We start from the raw sequence: 14,345 nt of genomic DNA, 5'->3' as shown, positions 1-14,345 counted from the left end.
GAGACCTGGCTAGCCATATACACTAGGATATCATCTGCATAAGCAGAGATTTTCGTTTCAACAGATGCTAGTTTGAAACCATGGACATTGGGGTTATTTCGAATACGTTCCAAAAAGGGCTCGAGACATAAAATAAATAGTAATGGTGAAAGAGGACAACCCTGTCTTGTGCCGCTAGACAAAGAAAAAATCTAGAAAACTGGTTGTTAACAAAAATACTTGCACGGGGAGAGGAGTAAAGGAGCTTAACTAAGGAAATAAAAAAGGGACCAAAGCCAAACCATTGCAGGGACCGAAACATAAATTGCCAGTTGATCCGATCAAAGGCTTTTTCTGCATCCAGGGACAGGGCTGCAAGGGGAGATTTAAAGGATTTACTGTGTGAAATAATGTTGGCACACATACGGGCATTATCAGAGGCCAACCTACCATTTAAAAAGCCAACCTAGTCAGTTTTAATCAAAAGGGGGATGAGAGCATCTAGACGGGAAGCAAGAATTATAGCAAACATTTTACAGTCATAATTAATCAGGGAGATTGGGCGATAATTCTTACATTGGGAGTGATCCTTGTCAGGTTTGGGAATTATGATAATTAGGGCCTCCAATAAAGAACCTGAGGCTTTGGCAAAGGAAATGAATGAATTAAAAAGTTGAAGTAATTTGTGTGCAAATATGGAATGGAATGCAGAATAAAACTCAATAGGCAAGCCGTCAGGACCCGGAGCTTTAGATTTTTTGAGGGAAGAGATGGCCTGAAGGACTTCTTGAAGGGAAATATCTTTCTCTAAATGGGCAAATTCATCAGGAAGAGAAGGAGGAGAGGGGAGACCTTAAAAAAAAGACGTTAGGTTAGGGTCCGATGGGTAAGTGTCATCTGTATAAAGGTTATGATAATAATTATGAAAAACTTCCGCAATGTCCTCATCCGAGGAAACTAATTTATTAGTTTGATCATTAAAAATAGGACCAATCGATTTACGTTCAGATTTGATTTTGAGATAGTTTGCCAACATTTTAACCGCTTTGTTTTGGCCCCCATGATATTTGGACTTAATTTCTAAGAGGGTGTTACAAGCCTCGACTGTAGCGATTTTATTCAACTCAAACTTGGCTTTAATTAAACTCTGAAGAGCATCCATAGATTGGGAGGAAAAATACGAGTGTTCAAGACTTTTAATATTCTTGAGTTGGTTGTCATATTTGAGTCTGTTAGTTTTCTTCTTTCTTGTAACGTACGAAATAGTAAATGCTCTAAAAGCAGCTTTGAAAGCAACTCAATTATTAGGAATAGAGGTGTCCGAGGGGTCATTAATGAAAAAAAACTCATTAATAAAAGCCGTAGCTTCCTTAACATAAACAGCATCAGACAATAAAAATGTATTGAATTTCCATCGACTGAGTTTGGAAGAGGTGAAGGTAAGATCAATGGCCGTATGCACAGGTGCATGGTCAGACAGAAAAATGGATCCAATATCAGACTTTTGAAGGGAGGGAAGGAGGGATTTACTAACCATAATATAATCTATCCTAGAACGGGTATGATGGACATTCGAGAAAAAGGTATATTCTAGGGTGTCAGGATTACATATTTTCCATACATCATAAAGAGGACGCGAGGCAATGGCAGATTGGAAACATTTATGAGTCTTATCAGGTTGAAATTTGTGAGATGAGAGCCTATCCGAAAATGGATCTAACCATTGATTAAAGTCACCGGCTATTACAATATTTGGGCAATCCATAGTAGATATAAGGATTTTAATATCGCTCCAAAATTTTGGATCTGGTCGAACTGAACCATAAATGTTTAGTAGAACCAAAGTCGTATTTTGGATCACAACCTTTGCCATTACCCAGCGTCCCTCGTCATAATTTTGAGAGGATAACATTTGGTCTGATAACCCCTTATGAAACAAAATCGCAACACCCCCTTTTTTGTTAACCACAGGGGAGAAAACCAATTGACCCACCCAATGCCTTTTTAACTTAGACAATTCAACATCCGTACAATGAGTCTCTTGGAGAAAAACAACTTGAGAATTAATTTTAGATAGATGAGACAGTACCTTCTGATGCTTGACAGGATGACCAAGACCTCGAACATTCCACGTCATAAAATTACACATGATGGAAGGGAAGGATGGGACAGTACACGTGGGGTGAACACACTGCAGGAAAACATCTACAAAAGAGGACATAGAAAAGAGAAACGTTATACCGTGAGATAATACCCAATACATATAGAGTAAACATATTCAATAAGACCAAAGTCACTGTGATTGACACCAGAAACCAAAGAAGCCACAATACGAAAAACAAAGACAGGCTAGGGAGAAAAAAGTGAGGGAGTGCCCAAGTCAGAGGAAAAATGTAGAAAAAGAGACAGCAAGAAAGAAATTAAAGAAAAAAGAAAGAAGCAACAGGAAAGAAACAAGAAGACAGATCAAGGCAGAAAAGCCAGTTCTGAGAGAACAGAAATAGCCAATACATCGGAGGCTAGGAAACGCCAAAGAGGACATGGTCCCATTGAGCAACAGAAGAGCAAGAACGGGCATAAATAGGAAGAAGTCAAGAAACCTAAAGGAAGATGATGACACATAAAAAGAACCATGGCAGAGCCAGGGGAAACAGATAACCACAACAAATTCAAGCTTGCAAGAGAGAAATAAAACATTAGTGTCCATTGCAGATGAGGAAACAGACTGTAGATAAGCATGGTGCTTCTGGGGGTCATCGAAGGATCGGGTACGACCATTATGTGTGATCTTCCAGAAACACGGATGCAGGATACCATACTGAATATTCAGCTGCCGCATTTGAGGACGAAGATTCAAAAATTCTTTTCGTCTGGCATTTGTAGCATTGGAAAGGTCCTGTGAAATAAAGATATTATGTCCCGACCATACAAGGCGACGCTTGAGTCTGACAGATTTGAGCACAGTCATTAGTTCAGTAAACTCAAGAAATAATACAATAATACCACAAGGTTTAGAGGCATTGGAGGTGAGGAGTCGTAGGCGGTGAGCTCGCTGGATATTTAGAGGATGAGACGCAGGTTGGTGGTCCAGAAGATCATGCAGGAATTTTCGAACAAACGACACCATGTCTGATCCCTCAACATTCTCCAGAACACCATATACGCGTAGGTTATTCCTTCGATTGCGATTTTCAAGGTCCTCTGTGTGGAGCTTGAGCATTTGAATTTCTTTTTCCAATTGGGGAATTTTAGAAGAAGCATCCTGCATATCACTGACACGCTGTTCTAGGTTCAGGACTTTACCCTCCATAAAGACCCATCTCTCCTCAATTTGTTTAAGCTTCTCATTAGTAGCAGACATGAAAGGCTGTAGACCCGGTACCTCCTCTAGAATGGAATCCAAAACAGGATTAGGAGACGCATGGATAGGCGAGGGGGGGGGTTACTTTTAGGTCTTTTTGGTTTTGTGCCTGTGTGGGTAGATTTGGTACTGCTTGCATCATGAGACATTGCACCGGTTGGATAGCGCAGCAAAAGTCGAAGAAATAGTATGACAACTGAAGAAAAATGGCGGGAAAGACTACACTAATGGAACCGCAGAAGCACAAAGTTGAAGGCCACAACCACACGGAAGCAATAAAGAAATGGCAACTGCAGCTCACACCTACACTGAAGGCCCAGAATCCACAGTAATGTTAAAAAATACCCTCACATGAAAGACAAATGCTCTCTATTTCAGCGAATTTGCCATGGATCATGTTAAAAGAGGGGAAAAAACAAGGTGGACAGCATTCAGAGATGTAAAAACACAGTCATATTCGTAGGTGGCGCAGAAAATAAAAGCCTGACAAGTCAAGCACTCAAAATGGCCGCCAAAACCATAAAAGCAGATTTTTGGGGAGATAATTCATTAGAAACGCTGCCAGAAAAATAAATGCTGTGCCATACCTTGTAAGTGAAAATTGAGAGGCATTCAGCATATGGCTGTAGTGTGGAGGCAGACTGCCATGAAAGCAGGGTGCAGCCGAGGAGCAGGAGAATGGACGCGGGCTCGGCGGCTCAAAATGGCGGCCGCCCACGTCCTGACGATGAAGGAAATTGCCGAATGAAGCTGCAGTCGGAAAATGGCATGAGAGTCGCTGAATACGTTTTTATTCGTTTCAGGGCATATTCCGACGTGAATATCTCCGCAAGTCAGGCATCCGCCGGATGATTAGAGGTATATAAACGCAATATCTGCCCGTAGCTCAGCGGAGCTCACGGGAGAGCCGTCCGTCCCGAACGGCGCGTAAGCCACGCCCCCCCTACGGTATATAATGTTGATTGATGTGATTTTTGATCCGATGAGGTGAATTCCATCTAGCCCCTCCATGTATTAGATTAAGGGAGTGAGGTGAAGCTCTCAGTTCAGGTGATTGAGTCACTGAAAGAGGAGTAGATACCACATACACATTGGCTTTAAGCCTAAATCCAAATTCAATTCTATTATGACATATGATGCGCATTTCAAATAAAGTACTACCTCCCCCCTTCATTGCCGTATTCTGCCTGGGGACTCAATCCCCCAACTGCCTTTAAGCCAGGAGGCGCCAACGTTTTCTGCACGTGCCAGGAGGCGCATAAAGCCAGCTCCGGGCTCCCGCAGCGCGGAAGCCCTTCATTGCTGCATTCTGCCTGGCGACTCCAGCCCCCAACTGCCTTTGCGCCAGGAGGCACCAACGCGTTCTTCCCGCGCCAGGAGGCGCCAACGCATTCTGACCACACCAGGAGGTGCATAAAGCAAGCTCAGGCCATTGCTGCATTTTGCTTGGGAACTCCATCCCCCAACTGCCTTTGCGCTAGGAGGCGCCAACGCGTTCTGCCCACCCCAGGTGGTGCATAAACCCAGCTCAGGGTTACCATAGCCCAGGACATGCGCAGCAATGCCCGAGTCGCGGCCATGCAAAGCCTGGGCCAAGGGCAGGCCCGTCTGCGACCGCCAGGGGTCCGAAAGAGGCTGGGCTGGGCCCGGTCTCTTGGTTTTTCCAACAGGTGTTCCATGCAATGGAAAATTGGCAAATTGGGCCTGAAAAGATCAACTGTGAAGAGACTATCCAAGAACTGGAAGAGCTCTTGAAGGTGACTCTGTTGTAACTCACTGCAATCACATGATGGGAAAAAGAAAGGGGAGTCACTTAGACCCACTAAGGGTGAAAGGTGATGCACAAAGTAATTCAATCAAAAGCTACCTGACTTCTGTAAAGGGTGCAATTAAAAATTAGATAGGCAAAGTTGAAGCTAGGATGGATTCAGCAATAAAAAAATCTGACCCTTTTGCCACTAAACCTACCAGTGCTGAACAAGCCGAGAAAGAACATGATAATCCGATACCATTAACACCTAAGTCCCTAAAGAAACAAGAGTTATTACCAGTGAATAAGCCCTTGGAGCGTTCCCTCTGTCGGTCCTCTAATCTCTGTGTGTTTATAGATACGCAATCATTGCCCGCATTAGAAGTTATCTCACGACTGGATAGTCCTCCCTGCACAAAAATCAGGCAAGATCCAAACATAGTAGAGCTACCAAAATCGATCGCCCTGGAAATAATCCCCAACAGCTCAGTCAAACATAGCACAAATAAAAAGAAAGGTCCAGGGAAAAACCCCAGAAGAAAGACTCCCAAGGGGGAGCCCGCCAGGAACAAATTGGGTGCGAACAATACTGGCAGCCTTGTGCAACTGCATGAGCAGTTAAATTCCATATTCAAATTATGTTTCAGGACACTAGAAAAATGTACTCTCCTAGAGTAAAAGATCGAGGAAGTAATCTCGCCCCAAGAAAACCTTACATGAAAAGTAGGCACCTCGGAAGAGCAGGGGAACTTTAATGGATCCTGAGGGGCCAGCTCTGGCCTGTAAACAAAACACTTGCTAAACCACAGAGTTAAGAATCAAAACAGATACCAAGTCTGAGGCATGAAATACTATTGCCATGTGGACTGCCTCTGGATAAACAAATGGTGCCAGACTTAAGGGACATAAATCACAGGGCGTCTAAAGGACCAAACATCCCACCGGAGTGTACTCCTTACATAATAGTTTTGGAAAATGTAACCCCACTCCGGCAGGCACAATATGAATCACATGGACCCCTAGTGAATAAAGTCTCTTTCTGGATAAAGAGAAACTCCAACTGGTCCTTTGATTTATCCAGGGAAATTATCTCTACAAGAAGAGTCAATTGGGTGGGCCTGCATCAAAGTCATCCTATGGGATTGCATAATTGTCAATTTCAGGAACCCGCGCCTGGCTAAAAATCTCTTTCAAAGTCTTGCAAAAAATCCATTTTATGTTGAAGGAATTAGAGCACAACCTTTGGGATTCTTTTATCAACAAAAAACCTGCATAGTGTAGTTCAAGTAAACAGCCCGCCTCAACCTGATCTTAAATTAGATAGCGCTGCTCCCCCGAGACAACAAACTATTTCCCTCTCTCAAATAGATTTAAAGCTGTCAGAATTGGAAGTTCAAGAATGACAGTTACTAGTTTCAGATGGTTCAGAAACAATAAAAGAGGATTGTACTGTATTACCACTGTCACCTCTCCCTGTGACTAACACACAAAAAGAGGGTCTTAGTCTTGTCTCATGGAACATTGCGGGTCTTCAGTCTAAGATCAATAATCCGGATTGGAAAATGTTGCATGATCTACACCAAATTGTTTGTTGCCAAGAGACTTGAACAATGGACTCCTTGTATGTTGATGGATATGCTTCTTATGTTGTACCAGCTGTCCCTTCAAGAGTGGGCCATGCGAAAGGGGGCTTAGTCACTTATATCAGTAGCATTGACAGATATATCGATAAGAAAATTGTGTAAATATCAATATTATCAGCTGCTTTTAATTATTACACCAAAGATATTTGATCTGCTTTTAATTAATTATTAATTTTCTCCAACTCAATGCTGCTAAGTCAGAGATAATGTTATTTGGCGATGCCACTCTGAAATGGTCCCCTAGCTAGTGGCCAGAGGAATTGGGTCCCACCCCATGTCCAAAACAGGTGGTAAAAAACCTTGTAGTCCGTTTAGACCATAAAGTTACGCTGGGAGACCATGTCTCTTCTACAGTCGGAGTGTGCTTCCAAAGCCTCAGCATGCTCAGAAGAGTCTTCCCTTTCCTGCCAATATCTTACAGAAAAACCCTGATCCAGGCACTAATCTTAAACCGCTTGGATTACTGTAACACGCTGTTGATCTCAGCCGACGAAAGTGCCATAAACAGACTCCAGGTTGTCCAGAACACTGCGGCCCGTTTGGTAACCAATGCACCCCCAAGAACAGCCTCCCTCCCTTTGCTTCATAAATGACACTGGTTACCCATAAGGAAAAGGATTATATTTAAAATATGCTGTATGGCAAACAAAGCCATAAACTATCTGGCCCCAGCTACCTAAATGATAAATGTGTTAATTATGTGCCCTCTAGACCCCTCCGCTCTGGAGCTAAAGCCATGATAGCAGTACCTCGCTTTAAAAAGCTGGTAAGGCTTTTTACCATCTTGCCCCACTTTACTGGAACAAACTTCCTTTACATCTGCGTCAATGCACGGATTACCTGGTTTTCAGGAAAATACTGAAAACATTGCTGTTCTAATCATTTTTCCTCAGCACTCCTAGGTGGTCTTAGCGCTGAGTTCCCCTATGGGGTGATTCACGCGCTCTATAAGCACAAACATAAACATTATTACAATGTTTTTGATCCAAATGTGACAAACATCATAGATGACCTAGAGGATGTTATACCTGAAGCTCAGAATAATCATATAAAGCATCTGCAAATAATTTGGATGGGGAATGTTAATATAGGAACCTGTGACCCTAGGGCCCAGGAATCTTGTGGTATTTGCAATGAGAGGGATCAGCCCTTGAACCATTTCAAACATACTCCTTATGGGGATACATTGAACAGAGTTGCCACTGCTAAGAATCTGAAATTCGCATAAGACCTGGTTGCAGTTACCTCCCCTCAGATTCCAACATATATGGGTCCCTTATCATCTTCGACTAGTGGCCATATTGTAATTAGCGAAGACCTAGCAAAATTCTTTAGCTGTGTAGTGAAGGCTAGTTGCATGAGTGACCACAACCCCATTGTCTTAACTTTGAATCTATTTGTGACCTCAGAAAAGGACAAGGATATTCAGAACAGGGTAGGATATAACCGAAATAAAGGCATTTGTATAAACGGGAAAAGGTAGATAAGACGGCCTTTCTCACAGACCTTATGACGAAAATAAGGCTGATATAGGGACAGCGCTTTCAGACTTTGCTCCGTCAGAGAATGTCATAGTTGCCTTCACAAATTTAAATGGCTTCATGGCAGATAAACTAACTAAATATAGTAGAAAAACTCCTGAAAACCCAAGATGGTTTAACAAGATCTGCTCTGAAGCCCATAAGGCACTATGGTCTGCCTTAAAAAAAGGCACGAGGATTAAGGAGGAAATAACAAAAGCAAAGAAAGATTACAAAAAGGTGATTGATGAAAGGAAACAGTACTTGAAGGATAAGGCCTGGGAAGATCTAAAAATTACCTTGACCCTAAAAGACTCTTGTGCTTTCTGGGAGGTGGTAAACTCATTATCTATGTCCGGTGACGAAACGCTCAAAATAGATACCGTAGTTCCAGCTGAAGTCTGGGTTATCCACTTTTCGGAAATGTTTTCTCCAGAACCAAGGATAGTAAATGGATCTTCAGTCATAAAAACTTTGAGTGATATAAGATCCACCAAAGCCCTAAGTAAAACAATAGAGGTGAGGGCGGTACTGCTGGCAATAGAAAATAGTCGTCCAGAGAAAGCCCTAGGCCCAGATAGAATTCAGATCGATTTATACAAGTAGTTACCAGATTTCTGTGCCCCAATAATTAAAACATTTTAAAAGCCAAAATAGTGGGCCCACTAGTCAAGACCTGGCAAGAAGCCATCATAGTGCCGGTTTTTAAAAAGTGGGTCAAAACGCAACCTCATTGTTATCGTCCAATTTCCCTGCTCGATGGTTCAGTTAAAGTCTTGTGCAGGGTAATATTGGCTAAACTAGAACTTTGGGAGCTTGAACACCATGCGCTCTTGATCTATCAATTTGGATTTTGGCCAGTACTTGAAACTGTGGATCAAACACTAAATCTGGCATTACTTGTCCAAAAGTACACCAAAGTACAAAAGCTCTGTGTTCATCTAGCGTTTATGGACCTGACCAGTGCCTTCTACACAGTGAATCGCAGCCAACTATGGTCCATAATGTCACAAATGGGGATTAATGGAGCAATTATCACCTTGCTCAGTAGGGTTCATGAGCAGATCTTAGCCTCAGTACATTACAGCTTTAAGGGAGATTTGACCAAAGGATTCCCCTCTGATATAGGGGGAAGGCAGGGTTGTGTCCTGGCCCCATTCCTCTTTTTAATATATATTAATGGGCTTGGCGACCAACTATGTAAGGTGGGGAGAACACCCCAATATGTAATTTGTGCCAAATCCCTGTACTGCTGTATGCTGATGATGCTGTCCTGATAGCTAGGACAGCAAATGGCCTACAAATACTGCCTGATTCATTTAATGTTTTTATGAACTATCTGGGGTTAAAAGTTAATAGTACCAAATTATTTATTATGAAATGAGGTCCAAAAAAATCCAAAACGACCACATTTTTAAAAATTTATTAATTAATTTATTAATTTTTATTAAGAAAGTCCCGCATTTTACTTACGTGGAGGTTCCATTTGATGCTGATTTTAATTGGAAACATGTTTTAAATATCAGAACTATGCAATTTCAGACATTTTTTGATACTATTTTTAGATTTGCTAAAATATTGAGACACAAACCAACCAAAGAGATTCTGTGTGTTTACAAGAGTAAAAGCCTTTCAGTGGTAACTTTTGGGGCCGGGGTGTGGGGTCACGTAAATTGCAAATCACTTCAAATAATAGAGAACAAGTTTCTTAGAAGACTTCTTTCAGTGCCCCAGAGCTCATCTGTTTATTTCTGTCATGAGGAAGTCGGTCTGAGCTATTTGAAAGATTATATTGCGATACAACCACTGTTGCTCTGGCTAAAAACCTGGAAGAATCCAGAGGCCGTCCTTTGCAGGACAATACTGGCAGGCTGATTGCAACTGGATAATAGCTTAGACATACACTGATTAAGGTACATCAAAATGAGTTTTGCTAAAAAGGGTGTCATAGAATATTATACAAACCCCGATACACTAAAATATGTGTTGTCTGCCACTAATAAATCCCTCTTTTATCAAAGTCATGTGCAGGCAGGCCCTATATGTAATGTGAATGGTCATTCAGAGCCTCCCTCTCAGTCACAAAGAGAATCTGCCTTCTACCTGAAAATTTACCTAAATGAAAGTACATTTTTGTTCACCAGGTTGGGTTTAAAAACTAAACACTCCTTAGTTCCTTTTCCTATTCAAGGTCTTTGGTTTGCATCACTCCCTGTTTGTCCTAGTGAGAGTTGCTCACCCCAAAGCACTACACACTTTACTTTATTCTGTAGATTGTATGCTCCCCAGAGGAAGTAGTTCTTCTGCCCACTATTACTGGCTGCAGGGATTATAAATTATAAATTGGCTAGGGAATATCTACTCTCCCCAGAAACATATGAGATCTTATACTGCATTTTAAATGATCTCTTTACTGTTTTCAAGATTTGTAGTAGATACTAATTATTTTAAAATCTGTACATGTTGTGTATGTGTATTTGCTGTCTTTTAAATGAAAATGCATATGTGCAATCTGTTATGGTTCTTTTAGAGTTGAATAAAGCATTCTTGACTGACTGACATATGATAACATTGAAGCATTTCACAGTGTAATGAATCCCAAGTTAATGAAGCTGTGCAATACTAAGGATTTCTAAGTTAGGGATAATTTAATTTCTGAATAAAGACTTGCCATTCAGAGTCTCATGAATGATATTAACACAGTTATAAAACCCTTTGATAAGGGTGTAAATATACTCATATTGGACTTTGATGACTATGGAAAAGAAGCACTCAGCTTAATGATTTCACTTACTATGAGGTGATCATTTGGGGAACATACAGAGGTCTATTCACTGATATCATGATATACTCTGGGAGTGGTATGAAGGTGATCTTTTAAGTGTAGGTAAGTACCAGTTTCTAAAGGTGGGCAAGCCCATGGTTCCCTGCCTATATCCCTGCCTATATCTTTTACCTAAAGTTCCCACCCAGCCTGTGTGGAGACCAATTGTGTCATTGAATAGAGGAGCTATTTTTCTTGCTCATTTCTTGTTTCCCTTTGTCAAAGGTCTCCACTCAACTTCAGCGACCAGACCCCAGATACTGCAGCCCTCCACCACCTGCAACCAGCCGACCATCATTTCCCCGAAACCGGCCATCACTGAAGACACCAGCACGACCATGAAGAACACCCACTCAGGAGCCGCCACGGACACGGCCCACTGCACATATCCCACAGTGCCACTGCTGCCATAGCACCCGAACTAGGCCGGCTCATCAACACCTCCCTTGATTTCGGCATCTTCCCTGATGACTGGAAGCGGGCAGAAGTCAATCCCCTCGTCATGAAACCTTTAGCGGACCCAACTGACCTGAAAAACTACCGGCCCATCTCTCTCCTTCCCTTCGCAGCCAAAGTCACCAAGAGATACATCAACGCCCAACTGACCACCTTCATCGAAGAGAACATCATCCTCGGCCCCTCCCAGTTTGGATTTCGCAGCAACCACAGCTCCGAGACCGCCCCCCTTGCCGCAACCGATGACATCTGCATGCTACTTGACCAGGGCCACACTGCAGCCCTCATCCTACAAGACCTCTCCGCAGCCTCCGGCACCGTTTCCCATCGGACTCTTGCAGCCAGACTCCATGAAGCCGGTAGGCAAGGCAACGCCCTCAAATGAATCCACTCCTTTCTCTCCAGCAGAACCCAAAGGATCAGACATCCTCCCTTCCTCTCCGAACCTCCACGCTCTTCAACATCTACATGCCCCCCTTGCCGCCATCGTCAGACAGTATGGGCTCGGCATAGTATCCTACACCGATGACACCAAGCTCAATCTCTCACTAATGAAGAACCCCAAAGGCACCAGACTCAGCTTCCAAGAAGGGATGAAAGATGTTGCAGCCTGGATGAGCAACAGTTGCCTAAAACTAAACTCGGAGAAGACAGAGGTCCTTGTCCTCGGACCCTCCCCCACTGCATGGGACAGCTCCTGGGGGCCCCCTGCCCTCTGAAACCCTCCCACCCTGACGGACCATGCCCGGAACCTCTGTATCATTCTAGACTCCTCCCTCACCTTGACCCACCAGATCAATGCCATAGCCTCCACCTGTTTTAACTCACTCTGCATCCTCCACAAAACTTTCACGTAGATCCCCCGAATGCAGAAAGAATATCACCCATGCGCTCATAACCAGCAGATTGGATTACAGCAACGCCCTCTATGCCAGAATCAACAAAACCCTGCTACACAAGCTCCAAATCATACAGAACACCGCAGCCAGACTCGTCCTCGGAACCCCACGACACGAGCACATGACCCAACACCTACAAGACCTACACCGGCTCCCCATCGAGAAGAGAGTAACTTCAAGTTACTTACCCACGCCTACAAATCCCTCCACAACATCGGACCCAAATATCGCAACAAAAGGGTCTCCTTCCACGCTCCCTAAAGGAACGTCCGCTCCACTGATCTCACCCGGGCAGAGACCCCACGCATCCGCAGAAGCTGAGCAGGTGGAAGAGCCTTCTCCTACATTGCAGCAAAGACCTGGAACAAGCTCCCAGTCAAAATCAGACACTCCCCCACTCTGCACACCTTCAGGAAGTGCCTCAAGACCTGGCTCTTCAACTTATCCGGAGCTGCACCCCCCTAGCGCCTTGAGACCCTCACAGGTGAGTAGCACGCTTTATAAACCCCTGATTGATTGATTGCTAGTGCTGATTTAAAAAAAAAAAGAATACATGATATCCAGTGGGAGGAAATGTACAAAATGACAACTCTTGACGTCTGTTTCCTGTATACATCCATCAAACAGGATGCAGGGGTATTGACTTGTATTGGACTTGGCCCTTTTTGCAGGGTCATCCCAGAAATTGTTTTCTTCCTTCTGTATTTTTTCTGACCTGTTGTTGGTGGTTTTAGGACTCTGGGCACTTTATCACTTCTGAACAGTGCTAGTGCATGTGCTCTCTATGGTAAACTTGGTAAGTTGGTCTACACGTTTTTGGCATATTTAATTTATCTATCAGACCCTTGTACAGTGGTATCTCATATATCCAGGGCCAGTAAAATAAATGCTACTGGTGGTCGTGCAGAGCTGCTTCCACCAATTACCAAAGCAGCATTTCAAACCTGTCTCAAGCCTCTGCCATTGCAGAGCCTTCACATGCAGTTTGCTGCTGCTGTGACATTGGGACATAAAGTGGTTCTCACGTCTTCAACTCCCCTTTTACTACATATAAGTCACCCCTAAGGTAGGCCCTAGCTATCTCTATGGGGGGATGCGGTATAGGTAAAAGGTAGGCAATGTGCCTTAACTGTGTGTCATGTCCTGGTAGTGACAAACAGCCTATTTGGTTTCTCACTACTGTGAGGCTGCCCTCTCATAGGGATGCATTGGCGATTCCCTGATATGTGCTCTGGAGCTAATACCTGATCTGAGAAGGGTGGCATGATCAAGTTTGGTATATTTGGAATAGTAGTCATAAATCCTGCTTATGTAAATGTAAATGTAAATGTACATGTATTTATATAGCGCAAATCACCGACCCGGTATCTAAGCGCTTGCTTAGGGAACCCGTCCTGGTATTCCCCTGTGAGATACCCCGGAAGGGTATCCACAAGGTGAAAGCCAGGCATCCCGCCGCGAAGGGCCGTAGTGGAGATTAAGCAAGCTATTGCCCAGAGTCGCAGAGTGTGACCCCAAGAGTCGAGTAGGCACCGGAGCGAGAATTGTCGAGTCCGTGGAATTTTTTGAGCCCGAGACCCGCCGAGGCGGGGAATCGAACCCTGGTCCACGGCCGATCTCAGCTTCCGGGTCTGCCGCCTCTACCCACTGAGCCACACTTCTCCTTATTGGTGAAAGCGGATTTTATTTTAGAAAAGCTACTTTTAGAAGTGGGCATTTCTGTGTGTTATATGTCTTTGTGCCTGCCTGATGTGTATTGACCATCTCGTTTTGACTGGCAGTGGAGAGGGGATGCACATTTACTCCAGCCAGTCCCTTGGGGTATTGAGTTGTGCCATGGCTTACCTGGGTGATTCAGAGCTAGGTTGAAGAGGCCTGGTCTGCTTTTGGCGTGGTGGGAGGAGTGGCACTTG

Source organism: Lissotriton helveticus, chromosome 8, assembly GCF_964261635.1.
Source record: "Lissotriton helveticus chromosome 8, aLisHel1.1, whole genome shotgun sequence".
NCBI lineage: Eukaryota > Metazoa > Chordata > Amphibia > Caudata > Salamandridae > Lissotriton > Lissotriton helveticus.
Note: the sequence above shows the minus strand (reverse complement) of the source record.